Raw genomic sequence first — 10,929 nt, 5'->3', positions numbered from 1 at the left:
AAGTACAACGCGTGGACACAGATAACACTGCATCCTCACACACACAGAGCCCAAGTACGTGAAACTGAATGAGAGATAAAGGGAAGTAGTAGATAAGCTATGATGTACCACAGCTGTCCTACTGTCTGTGCCTCCGTCAGAATCACAGACAAGTTCAAGCACAGTGAGTAGGATATAAACACTACAGTCACTCGCTCGAAACCAAAGAAAATGAAACTGAATGAGAGAAAAAAATAGATAAAGGAAAGTAGATAAGCTATGATGCACCACTAATGTCCTACCGTCTGTGCCTCCTTCAGCATCACCAGCAACAATACCCTCAAGCATTATACATAATATGGATAGAGTAGCAACGTCACTCGCTCAGAACCCAACGGCATCGAACTAAATGCGAGACAAAGAGAGATCAACTACAGTGCATGAGTTACGACGTACCACAAATACTCCACCGTCAATAACAACAAGAACCGTGCGCAAGATACATCACACTACATCGTCACACACAAACCCACCGACGGGAATTTGAATGGAAGACGCGTAAGGAGAGGAGCAACTATCATCAAGTATCATACGTAGATGGCAACTAAACTACTCCACCCTATTATCTAGTTAAGCCTAATGACTCCCCTCTCCTCCTCGCCGCCCCAACACAAACATGAGTGAGCGGCGGAGGTCTTGACGAAGAAAAACACCCCACAAACACACACACATTCACAAAGACACAAAGAGAACACTGGTGAATGAAAACGGAAAGAAAACACACGTGAAGACTGACAGGGAGAGGGAAGGCGGATTGACGGAGCGGGAGGAGGAGTGGAAAAGTCTAATATACGACGCTGTAGAGGTTTAATGCTAAGCTGGGCAGGGGCGCCGCACATCCGGGACCTCCAGACGTCACCACCCGCACCCTGGCAGACATCTGGTGGTCGGGAGGAGAGACGCAAAAAGTGGCTGTCATCGTAACTCCAACACGGCCTCCCCGAGAGAGAGAGAGAGAGAGAGAGAGAGAGAGAGAGAGAGAGAGAGAGAGAGAGAGAGAGAGAGAGAGAGAGAGAGAGAGAGAGCATAACCTAATTAGTACAAGGGAACCTGGAAGGACACGCTGCCACCAAAAATTTATCATTAAAATTAATCTTCCACATCGCCTCGCCGCGCATCTCTTGACCTTTGAGAGAGAGAGAGAGAGAGAGAGAGAGAGAGAGAGAGAGAGAGAGAGAGAGAGAGAGAGAGAGAGAGAGAGAGAGAGAGAGAGAGAGAGAGAGAGAGAGAGAGCATAACAAGGTTTCTTCCTAAGTATAAGAAAAAAGAATGTTACGACGCCGCCCTTCGACTTAAGCGAATAAGTAAGTTAGAATTATCCGTCAAGTTATTGTGATATATTACACATCCTCTCTCTCTCTCTCTCTCTCTCTCTCTCTCTCTCTCTTAAAAGCATCAAGTGACAGGATAAACAAGACCAAACTCATCGCCTCTTCTAGTTAAACTTGACTCTTCCATCATCCTCCTCCTCCTCCTCTTCCTCCTCCTTCTCCTCCTCTCCACACAGTATCATCCCCTGTACCCCATCTAAAACCAACACAAAAACCCAACAGTAACACAAAAAAACAGGACCAGTATCACACCACCTTAGGAATCACAAAGTTACTGCCTGTCTGTGTATTAATTTCCCGTCAGACCAAACAAGGAGGTCTCTTAATGCTTTCTCCCTCCCAGATAAGGTACAAAGTTTCATCCTTCATTAGCTCACCCGAGAAAATACATCTCTTAAGCTTACGGACGCACTGGTTTTGACGAGAGGTGAAGCTATTAAAGGTAAGCTCCAATAATCTTAATCAGTCCGACAGAGAATGAACGAGAGAATTATATGTCAATAGAAGGAAGACAGTGAGGTATGGGAAGGGGGATACACTCACAGCCATCTCCTTAACCTGTTGTAGTGAGGGGAGGGGAGGGGAGGGGAGGGGAGGGGAGGGTAGGGGAGGGAGGGGAGAGAGAGAGAGAGAGAGAGAGAGAGAGAGAGAGAGAGAGAGAGAGAGAGAGAGAGAGAGACAGAGAGAGAATAGAAAGTAAGATCTAAAAACCTCCTTTACATCTCTCTCTCTCTCTCTCTCTCTCTCTCTCTCTCTCTCTCTCTCTCTCTCTCTCTCTCTCTCTCTCTCTCTCGACCTTTCATAATGTTTTGCTTCATTAATTCCTTCACTCCTTCACTTAAGAGTCCAATGATTTTTCACTCACTTCATTCATCATTTATTGCTTCCTTCAGTCAAGTATGTGTGAAATCAGCAAGGAAATTTAGGAGCGAATGAATGAATGAATGAGTAAATTACATAAGAGTAGGTAGGTAGTTCACGTTAGTTAGTCAGTCAGTCAGTCAGTCAGTCAGTCAGCCAGCTACCCAGCCAGCCAGTGAAGTCAAGCAGTTAGTCAGTCAGTAAATCACGTCTTTCCAACAATGATATCGTGAGTCATGAGTCTGCTGGTGCTTAATGACACCCAACCTTTCCTTCTTTGTTGACTTGCCAGTGAATCACGTCCTCTCTCTCTCTCTCTCTCTCTCTCTCTCTCTCTCTCTCTCTCTCTCTCTCTGGGCTGTATTCAGAAACGCTTTGCTCTCTCACCACTACTATTTTCAAAGGCCACAGAGATGAATAGCCGTGTCCTCAAAAGTGCTTTTCCCGTTAATAATATAGAAATAGTATCAATCTGTCACTCGAACCTAGAAAACCCCCCCCCAAAAAAAAAAATGTAACTTCAACTAGTGCCTTTAGAAAGTAGTGGAGAGTTGGCGCGTAAGTTTCAGAGTAATAGTCCTCTCTCTCTCTCTCTCTCTCTCTCTCTCTCTCTCTCTCTCTCTCTCTCTCTCTCTCTCTCTTTCAGCAGGAAACAAAGAGAGAAAACATATCGTCCGAAATAGAAAACGGAACAGTCATGCATTATTTTCAACTCCCCCAGAAAACAAAAAATGAAGGAAACAATGAACGAAACGAAAACGAGAACACGAGAGTGAAAGATCGAGAGAGGGCGAGAGGAGTGATGCCCTCACTCGGGGTCAAACTAGGTCAAAAGTTCAAAGGTTACAGTGCTAGAGGTCGGTCGGTCGGTCGGTCTCTCTCTCTCTCTCTCTCTCTCTGTGTGTGTGTGTGTGTGTGTGTGTGTGTGTGTGTGTGTGTGTGTGTGTGTGTGTGTGTGTGTGTGTGTGTGTGTGTGTGCGCGTGTGGGTTCATTACCTCCCTTCCTTTCATCATCATCCGCTCCGTCTCCTTGGAAGGAAACGTTGCACCGGAAAGTGATGTTAGTTTGACACCTTTCAAGAAGCAAATGAAGTCAGGATGAAGGTCAGGGTACGGTGTTGGTGGTGGTGGTGGTGGTGGTGGTAGCGTAAGAATTCGTCTCTAGGGAGCTTTAAAGTTCCTCTAAGTAAAAGAAAGAAACACAGAGGATAGACTCTCTTTATAATTAGTTCTCTGTTGCGTAAAGGTGGCGGTGGTGGTGGTTGCTCTTTGTGGTAGTAGTGATGATGGTAGTGATGAAGAAACGCGAGGAAAATGAAGAAATTATCAAGGAAAAAGAGGAGGAGGAAGAAGTAGTCTCAGTAGAGAGAGAGATGAGGACAAGACAGTGACGCAGAAAGTCCACACTACCCACCCACCCACTCACACACACACACACACACACACACACACACACAGCTACTCACCACAGCTCCTGAGAGACTATAAGGCAAATACATTAATCCCGGCAGCCATTACAGTCTATTTTTCTGTCGGTGAAGGAAAACAAACCGAAGTCTGATGGTGGCACGAGAGAGAGAGAGAGAGAGAGAGAGAGAGAGAGAGAGAGAGAGAGAGAGAGAGAGAGAGAGAGAGAGAGAGAGAGAGAGAGAGAGAGAGAGAGAGAGAGAGAGAGAGAGAGAGAGAGAGAGAGAGAGAGAGGAAAGGGAAGTAATGGAGAAGGATAAAGCACTTGGGAGACTTGAGAAGGGAAAAAAAGTAAGGGAAGCGGTGCGGAAGGAGGAATATGGAGAGGATATGGAAAGGACTCAAAAGGAGACGAGGGAAAAGAAAAAAAGAGGGGAGACTGTGTTTTCCCTTAAGGGTGTTCCTGATAGAGAGGCGGAGAGGAGGAGGCAAGGATGAAGTATAGGATGTAAGGTCATTGAGGAAGAGGAGGAGGAGGAGGAGGAGGAGGAGGAGGAGGAGGAGGAATAAGAAATGGAAGGTGGAAAAAAACAATCATAAAACTACTTCCTCCTCTCTCTCTCTCTCTCTCTCTCTTACAAAAACAGAAAAAAAATCCACGAAGGTTAACCCCGAAAGAAAAGAGGAGGAAAAGAGGAACAAAAAGGAGGAAAAAAAGCAAAGTGGATGAGAGGATAAAAACCTGAAAGAGTTGACAAGGAAACAATACCACAGAAATACACTCCTCTCCCTCTCTCTCTCTCTCTCTCTCTCTCTCTCTCTCTCTCTCTCTCTCTCTCTCTCTCTCTCTCTCTCTCTCTCAGCACACCAGTTCCAGGCACGCAGGAGAAAAAAATGAAGGAAAAAAGTGAACAAGCCGACTCCAGCTAATTAATATAAATGATTAAACCTTGTGGGATTGTCACCGCATTTCACCACTAGCCATCTCGTAATTTTTCCACTTGTTTTCCACCACGGTACGTTAATTTGCGGAAGGGTACGATGTATATCAGATGGGTACGGTGTTTTCCAGCTGTGTATGATGCTCTTTTTTTTATTTTTTTTAATATATGACTACGTTGTTTTCGTGCTGTGAAGGGGATTTGATAGAATGTACGTTATCGTTAATGATTGTACGATATTCTCTAGTAAGGAACGGCATTTTCAAATAATGTGCGTTAAGTTTTTCAAGTAGAGTACGATAGTTCTGAGCGAAGTACGTTATTTTCTAGTAAGGAGCTATATTTTTAAATGATGCATAATTTTTTTTCATGCAGAGTACGACATTTTCAAGCGAAGTACGTTATTTTCAAGCAGCGTACGATATTTTCAAGGGAAGCTGGTTTTTCTTTCTTTTTTTTTTCAATCAGGATTCAAACTTTTCGTGCGAGATACGATATTTACAAGGGATACACGATTTTTTCACCTTTTTTTCATGCGAAGTACGTTATTTTCAAGCGAAATACGATATTCCTAAGCAGAATGTTGTTATCTTTCAAACTCTAATATTCTTGGTCCGTTGCCATCGCGTGTATCACTAACGAAGGACTAACGGACGGTGTAAATGTTTTCTCTCGTTAACTTTTTTGGGGGGACGGTAAACTAGCGGGCTTCCCCTACTTCCCCCTTCCCTTTCTTTTTTGTGTCCTTGACCAGACCCATTAAAACATTAAAAGTAGTTAATTCCCATGTTTACATAAATGATTCTGAAACTCCACGCGTTGTTCCTGGATGTAAGAAATAATAAGTACTTAAGGCAGAGTTACCAAAACAAATAGATCTACATATAAAACGTCAATATTTACCTAAAAGATCAGTTTTGCTACAGTACTACGTATATGAAAATCTAAATAAAAAAATAAATAAAACAAATAAATGAATGAATGAATAAATGCATAAAAGAATAAATACATCTACCAATAATGTGTAATATGAAGTGGAGTGAAAAAGATGAAGGAAGAGGAAGAAATTCAGAGAAAGCAAGGGAAAAGTCTGTGTGCTTTTCAATATCAAAGATGAGACTAACCTTTTACTTTCATGCGATTTCCTATGAAGGTTTTTAAGTTATTAATGTTTTTTTTTCAGCGTTTTGTGTCCATTCCGCGGCCTCCAATAGCGGGAGTGGGATGGAAAGGAAAAGAAAACACACAAATAGAAAAACGAAATGGATAAAAGATGCAACAATCTTTAATGCAGGGCCAAAAGGAAATGGAAAAAAATAAAATAAAATAAAAGGCAGGGCGCTTGAGATCAAAGGGGAATTAGTAAAGAAAAAAACGAAAGGTTAATCTAAGGAAGCTGGTAAAAGTTAAAAGTAAAGTTGAGGATTAAAGGAAACTCGAAATAAAAAAAAAAAATGGAAACAAAGGAGACCCAAGGTTGAATTTAAAGACCAAGTGAAAAAAATGACAATGAAAATGGAAAAAAAAAATAGAAAAAAACAAAAAACCAGAATGATCGTAATATTAGAGAGAGAGAGAGAGAGAGAGAGAGAGAGAGAGAGAGAGAGAGAGAGAGAGAGAGAGAGAGAGAGAGAGAGAGAGAGAGAGAGAGAGATCCACCCTTGCTTCACAACACCGGGAGTAACAGAAAACGGAGACATCGCGATAGGATAAAAGCAAGAGGAGGCGGTGAAGGAGGCGGTGGCGGCGAGGCAGTGGTCGGGCGGGCAAGTCTTGAGTGTTGTCGAGTCCCGTGCCGCCCCTCGCGATGCACCGCCGATAAATCTGAGCCGTCACCTCAAAGCGGGCAAGACTTGACGCTCATCTCGTCCTGGCGTAGGCGTTTGTTTGCGTCAGTGAGGGAGAAAAATAAATCCTCACCACACCTGCTTGGCCCACCTCTTCACTTTTCATCTTCCACCCCCACACTCTCCACTCCTCACTCCACTCTCTCTCTCTCTCTCTCTCTCTCTCACTTCCCCCACCTTCCTGTAACGATTTAATCACTGCCATCATCCAGAAACGTACCGTATTCTAAACATTGCAGTCTTTTTTTATCATGACTACTTTTAACAGGCTTTAGTGTAGGTTGTGAGGGTTTTCAAGGGTGTTTTCATGATTCTAGTGATGGTCAAACAAGATTTCTGCATCACCAGCAGGAAAAACACCCATAAGAACCCACCAGTTCATCTCTATATGGATGTTTTAATGATTTTAATGATAGTTTAACAATATTTCTGTACCACCAATGGGGAAAACAGCTATGAAAACTCACCTAATCGTCTCTGTAGGGATGTTTTCATGATTCTAGTGATAGTTTAACAAGATTCCTGCAACAGCAATGGGAAAAACAGCCATAAGAACCCACCCAGCATATCATCTCCGTAGTCTTTGAAATAGTGCGAGAGAACAAAGCCTTTCAAAACACAAGCTCCACGTCAACTGCAGTCTCCATGTACCCTGAATGTGTCTCCCTTGCCTCTCTGGTGCAGGGCGAGTTTACACTGTACCTTCAATGTTTTCTTACCGCCGCTATCAGTAACATGTCCCCAAATCACCACCATCATCACCATCACCACCACAGCCACTCATTTCTTCTCTCTCTCTCTCTCTCTCTCTCTCTCTCTCTCTCTCTCTCTCTCTCTCTCTCTCTCTCTCTCTCTCTCTCTCCTGTCTTTTTTCCCTCTTATTTTCTAACACGTTCTCTTTTAACTTTTTTTCCTCTATCCTGCCCCTTATCTCTCTCTCTCTCTCTCTCTCTCTCTCTCTCTCTCTCTCTCTCTCTCTCTCTCTCTCTCTCTCTCTCTCTCTCCCCCCGTAACATGTACCCAGATTACCACTATCACCTCCGTCACCACTCCCGTCATCTTCACCAGTTATCTAATGCAAGGTTTCTCGTCCCCTCACACCTCAAGGTTCGCGTGGGGTGTCTCTCAATATACCTGGGACCCGCCGCAAATTGCAATGCTGTACCTCATACCTGCCACGTTCGTATTACAATGTTTCGGTGGAGTTTAAAGCTATCAAAAAACGGCCATGTGATTCGTTATTGGTACATTGCAATACGAAAGGATGTTGTACGAGAATTTTGTTTAGTTACGTCAATGGAGATAGGGTAACAGTTTTAAAGTTGAGGATAAATGTGACTTGATAAAATGTTTTCCCACTTCGTATCTGTGAATAGTTTAGTGCCTGTCTCCTGTATAAGTTAAAGGATACTGACTTATCAAAATATCAAATAATGTCCAAACGCTCTTGAAAGCGGAAAAATCTATATATCCTCTTGAACGTCGATGGAAGAAGGTAAATGTGCTCTTTGAAAGCTAAAATCCTACGTAGGTGACCTCTTGAAAATCGATAAGACCAGAATTAATAAACATACTCTTAAAAATCGAAAAAAAAAATTCACAAAAAAAAAAAAATGCCCTCTTGAACATCGAAGAGAAAAATTCAAAAATACCTCTTGATAATCGAAGAGGGATAATCTACATTCCGTTCCACGAATCGAGGATATTAAAATTCCCCTCCAAACTTACTGGCACGTGACTTTGATGAGCTGGTCTGTCTGTGCCGCCTCGCCTGTTCCCGGGAGTCGCCGCCCCACCGCCCCGCGAGGCACTTGTAAGGCAGTCCACCACCATGGCTTGTATTGAACGCCCGCCAACCACCGTCACTCATTAGTCACCTTCATTACTGCCGCTCTAATCTTAGTCACCACAGTCATCAATGTTTTACTACTTTTAGTGACCACCCTCGCTTCACCTTCAGCCTAATGGTCCTGGTTTTAGTTGCCAACATCACCACCACCACCACCACCATCACCACCACCACCACTACTAATACTACACTGAGTTTCATCACCTTCCACTATCACTGTTATTGTTTGTCACTTTCATTATTGTTTTTATTTTGGTACTATCATCACCATCACTACTACTACTACTACTACTACTACTACTACTACTACTACTACTACTACTACCCTGCATTTCAACACCATCCATCATCACTATTCTTGGTTTTCACTACTATTACAATCTGTTCAGTCATCACCACAAACATATCACTATCCCACTCTACGTCACCACCATTTACACCACTTTACAACCACCACCACAACCACTAACTACCACTATCACCACCCAATCACCCCACCACTATCACCACCACATCCTCATACCTATCACCACCATTAACAGCCGAAGCACCTCCACTAATATGATTCCTGTCACTACCATCCCCATCACCAATATCCGCTGCTGATGATGCACTGCACGCCCCCCAGCCCCCCTCCACCACCACCAGTACCCTCTCACCACACCACTCCACCTCTCCACCACCTCTTCCACCTTCTCCTTCTGCTCCTCCTCCAGATATCAGCGAGTGTCAATAATCATTACAATTCCCAATGAGATATCAAGACTCGCTTCTCTTCCCTAGCCATCATCACCTCCTCTTCCTCTTCCTCTCCCTCTCTCTCTCTCTCTCTCTCTCTCTCTCTCTCTCTCTCTCTCTCTCTTTCCGTACCTACCTCACGTACATAACTATCTTCTTCACCCATAAGCGCCTAAGAAGTCTCAAAGGCATTTATCCACTAAATCAAATCCATTTTTATCCTCTCTCTCTCTCTCTCTCTCTCTCTCTCTCTCTCTCTCTCTCTCTCTCTCTCTCTCTCTCTCTCTCTCTCTCTCTCTCTCTCTCTCTGTCTCCATTTTTTACCTTCATAGTTTATACCTCCTTGTCCTTTACCATCTCCCCCCATTCCTCCCTCACTCTTCCACCTTTTTTTCCTCCCTTTCCGTCTTCTATACTCACCTCAGCTTTCTTATTCCTCTCCCCACTCTTTCCCCTTTCCTCTCCACATACACCTTCCCTTTCCTTTTCCCTCTCCGCACTTAACTTTTCCCTCCAACCGTTCCTCTAGCTATCCCTCCAAACCACTCCCTCTCTCTTCCCAAACCTCCCCTTTCTCTTCCTTTCCCTTTATTCCCATACATGTATCTCCCTGCTACCCTTACCCTCGTCCCCTCCCCGGTCGATATAACTCCCCTAGACCGAACAGACCATAAAGAGGCGGAAGATAATGGACTACGGGGCTGGAAATGGAGACTGGCGGTGATTAGTTAGTCTGATATGTGTTGGAGGTGGAGGAGTAGGGTAGGGGATGAACAGAAGAAGGGGAAGATGAGTGGACAGGGCCGGCAGGAAAGGAAAGTGACAAGACAGAGGGAGGTAGAAGTGATGAGGGAGGGAGGGAGGGAGGGAGGGAGGGAGGGAGAGAGAGAGAAACGAAAACAGTAATAGGAAAGGGAAGGAAGAGGGGAAAATTTGTGAAAAGGGGAAGGGGAAAAACCAAGAAAGGGGAGCAGAAGGGACAAGGAAAAGACGGAGAGGTTAAAATAGTGATAGGAAAGGGAAAATGGGAGGAAATATTGGTGAGGAGGGGGAAAGCGAGAAGGAAGAATGGGAATGTATGAATGGGAGATAAAAAGATAAAAGGTGAGAGGAAAAGAAGGGAAAAAGGGACTAAGATATGATGATAAAAGAGGAGAGGAAAGAATTCAAGCAAAGATGCAGGAAGATGAAAGAAGGGGAGGAAGAGATAACAGGGGATAGAGGAAGCCACGAAAGATGCAAGAAGGAGGGAGGGAGGGAGGGAGGGAGGGAGGGAGGGAGGGAAAATGAAGGAAGGAAGATATTTTTGCTGAAGTGAGAGACATGATGGGAAAAGGAACATGTTGAGTCAAGAAGAAGAAGAAGAAGAAGAAGAAGAAGAAGAAGAAGAAGAAGAAGAAGAAGAAGAAGAAGAAGAAGAAGAAGAAGAAGAAGAAGAAGAAGAAGAAGAAGAAGAAGAAGAAGAAGAAGAAGAAGAAGAAGAAGAAGAAGAAGAAGAAGAAGAAGAAGAAGAAGAAGAAGAAGAAGAAATAATCTACACACTAAATAACTTCTGCTCGTACACACACACACACACACACACAAGTAACCCTGCCCATCAAAGGGATCGCCGTCCCCCCTTCCCCCATCTCCCCACTCGCCCTTCATCAGTAAGTCCCCCCTGACAAAAATCGCCCTCAAGGTCACACATCCCGAGGCGTCTTGGGGGTTCCTTCCTCTCACTAAAGAAAACGGAAAGACGACCATGAAAACATATATGAATTTTGTCTCCCCACCGTAAAAGGAATTAAATAAACGAATAAAATTAAATCAAAATAAAGGGAAAGAAAGAAGACAAGAAATAAAATAAAATAAGTAAATAAAAAAAGGAAAAGGAAAGGAAGAAAATAGGAAATAAAGTAAGTAAATAAACCAGT

The 10,929-nt window shown here is 43.6% G+C and overlaps 1 protein-coding gene across 1 annotated transcript in view; it reads right to left on the bottom strand.

Annotated features, from left to right (window-relative positions):
- The window catches only part of LOC135107957 (rho guanine nucleotide exchange factor 10-like), a 145,546-nt gene that overhangs the window by 42,545 nt on the left and 92,072 nt on the right, over positions 1-10,929 (bottom strand). The gene's annotated exons all lie outside the window — the stretch shown is intronic.

The sequence above is a fragment of the Scylla paramamosain genome, chromosome 16, assembly GCF_035594125.1.
Source record: "Scylla paramamosain isolate STU-SP2022 chromosome 16, ASM3559412v1, whole genome shotgun sequence".
Taxonomy (NCBI): domain Eukaryota; kingdom Metazoa; phylum Arthropoda; class Malacostraca; order Decapoda; family Portunidae; genus Scylla; species Scylla paramamosain.
The sequence above is the reverse complement of the archived record's forward strand: the minus strand, read 5'-3'. Positions and strand labels throughout refer to the sequence as shown.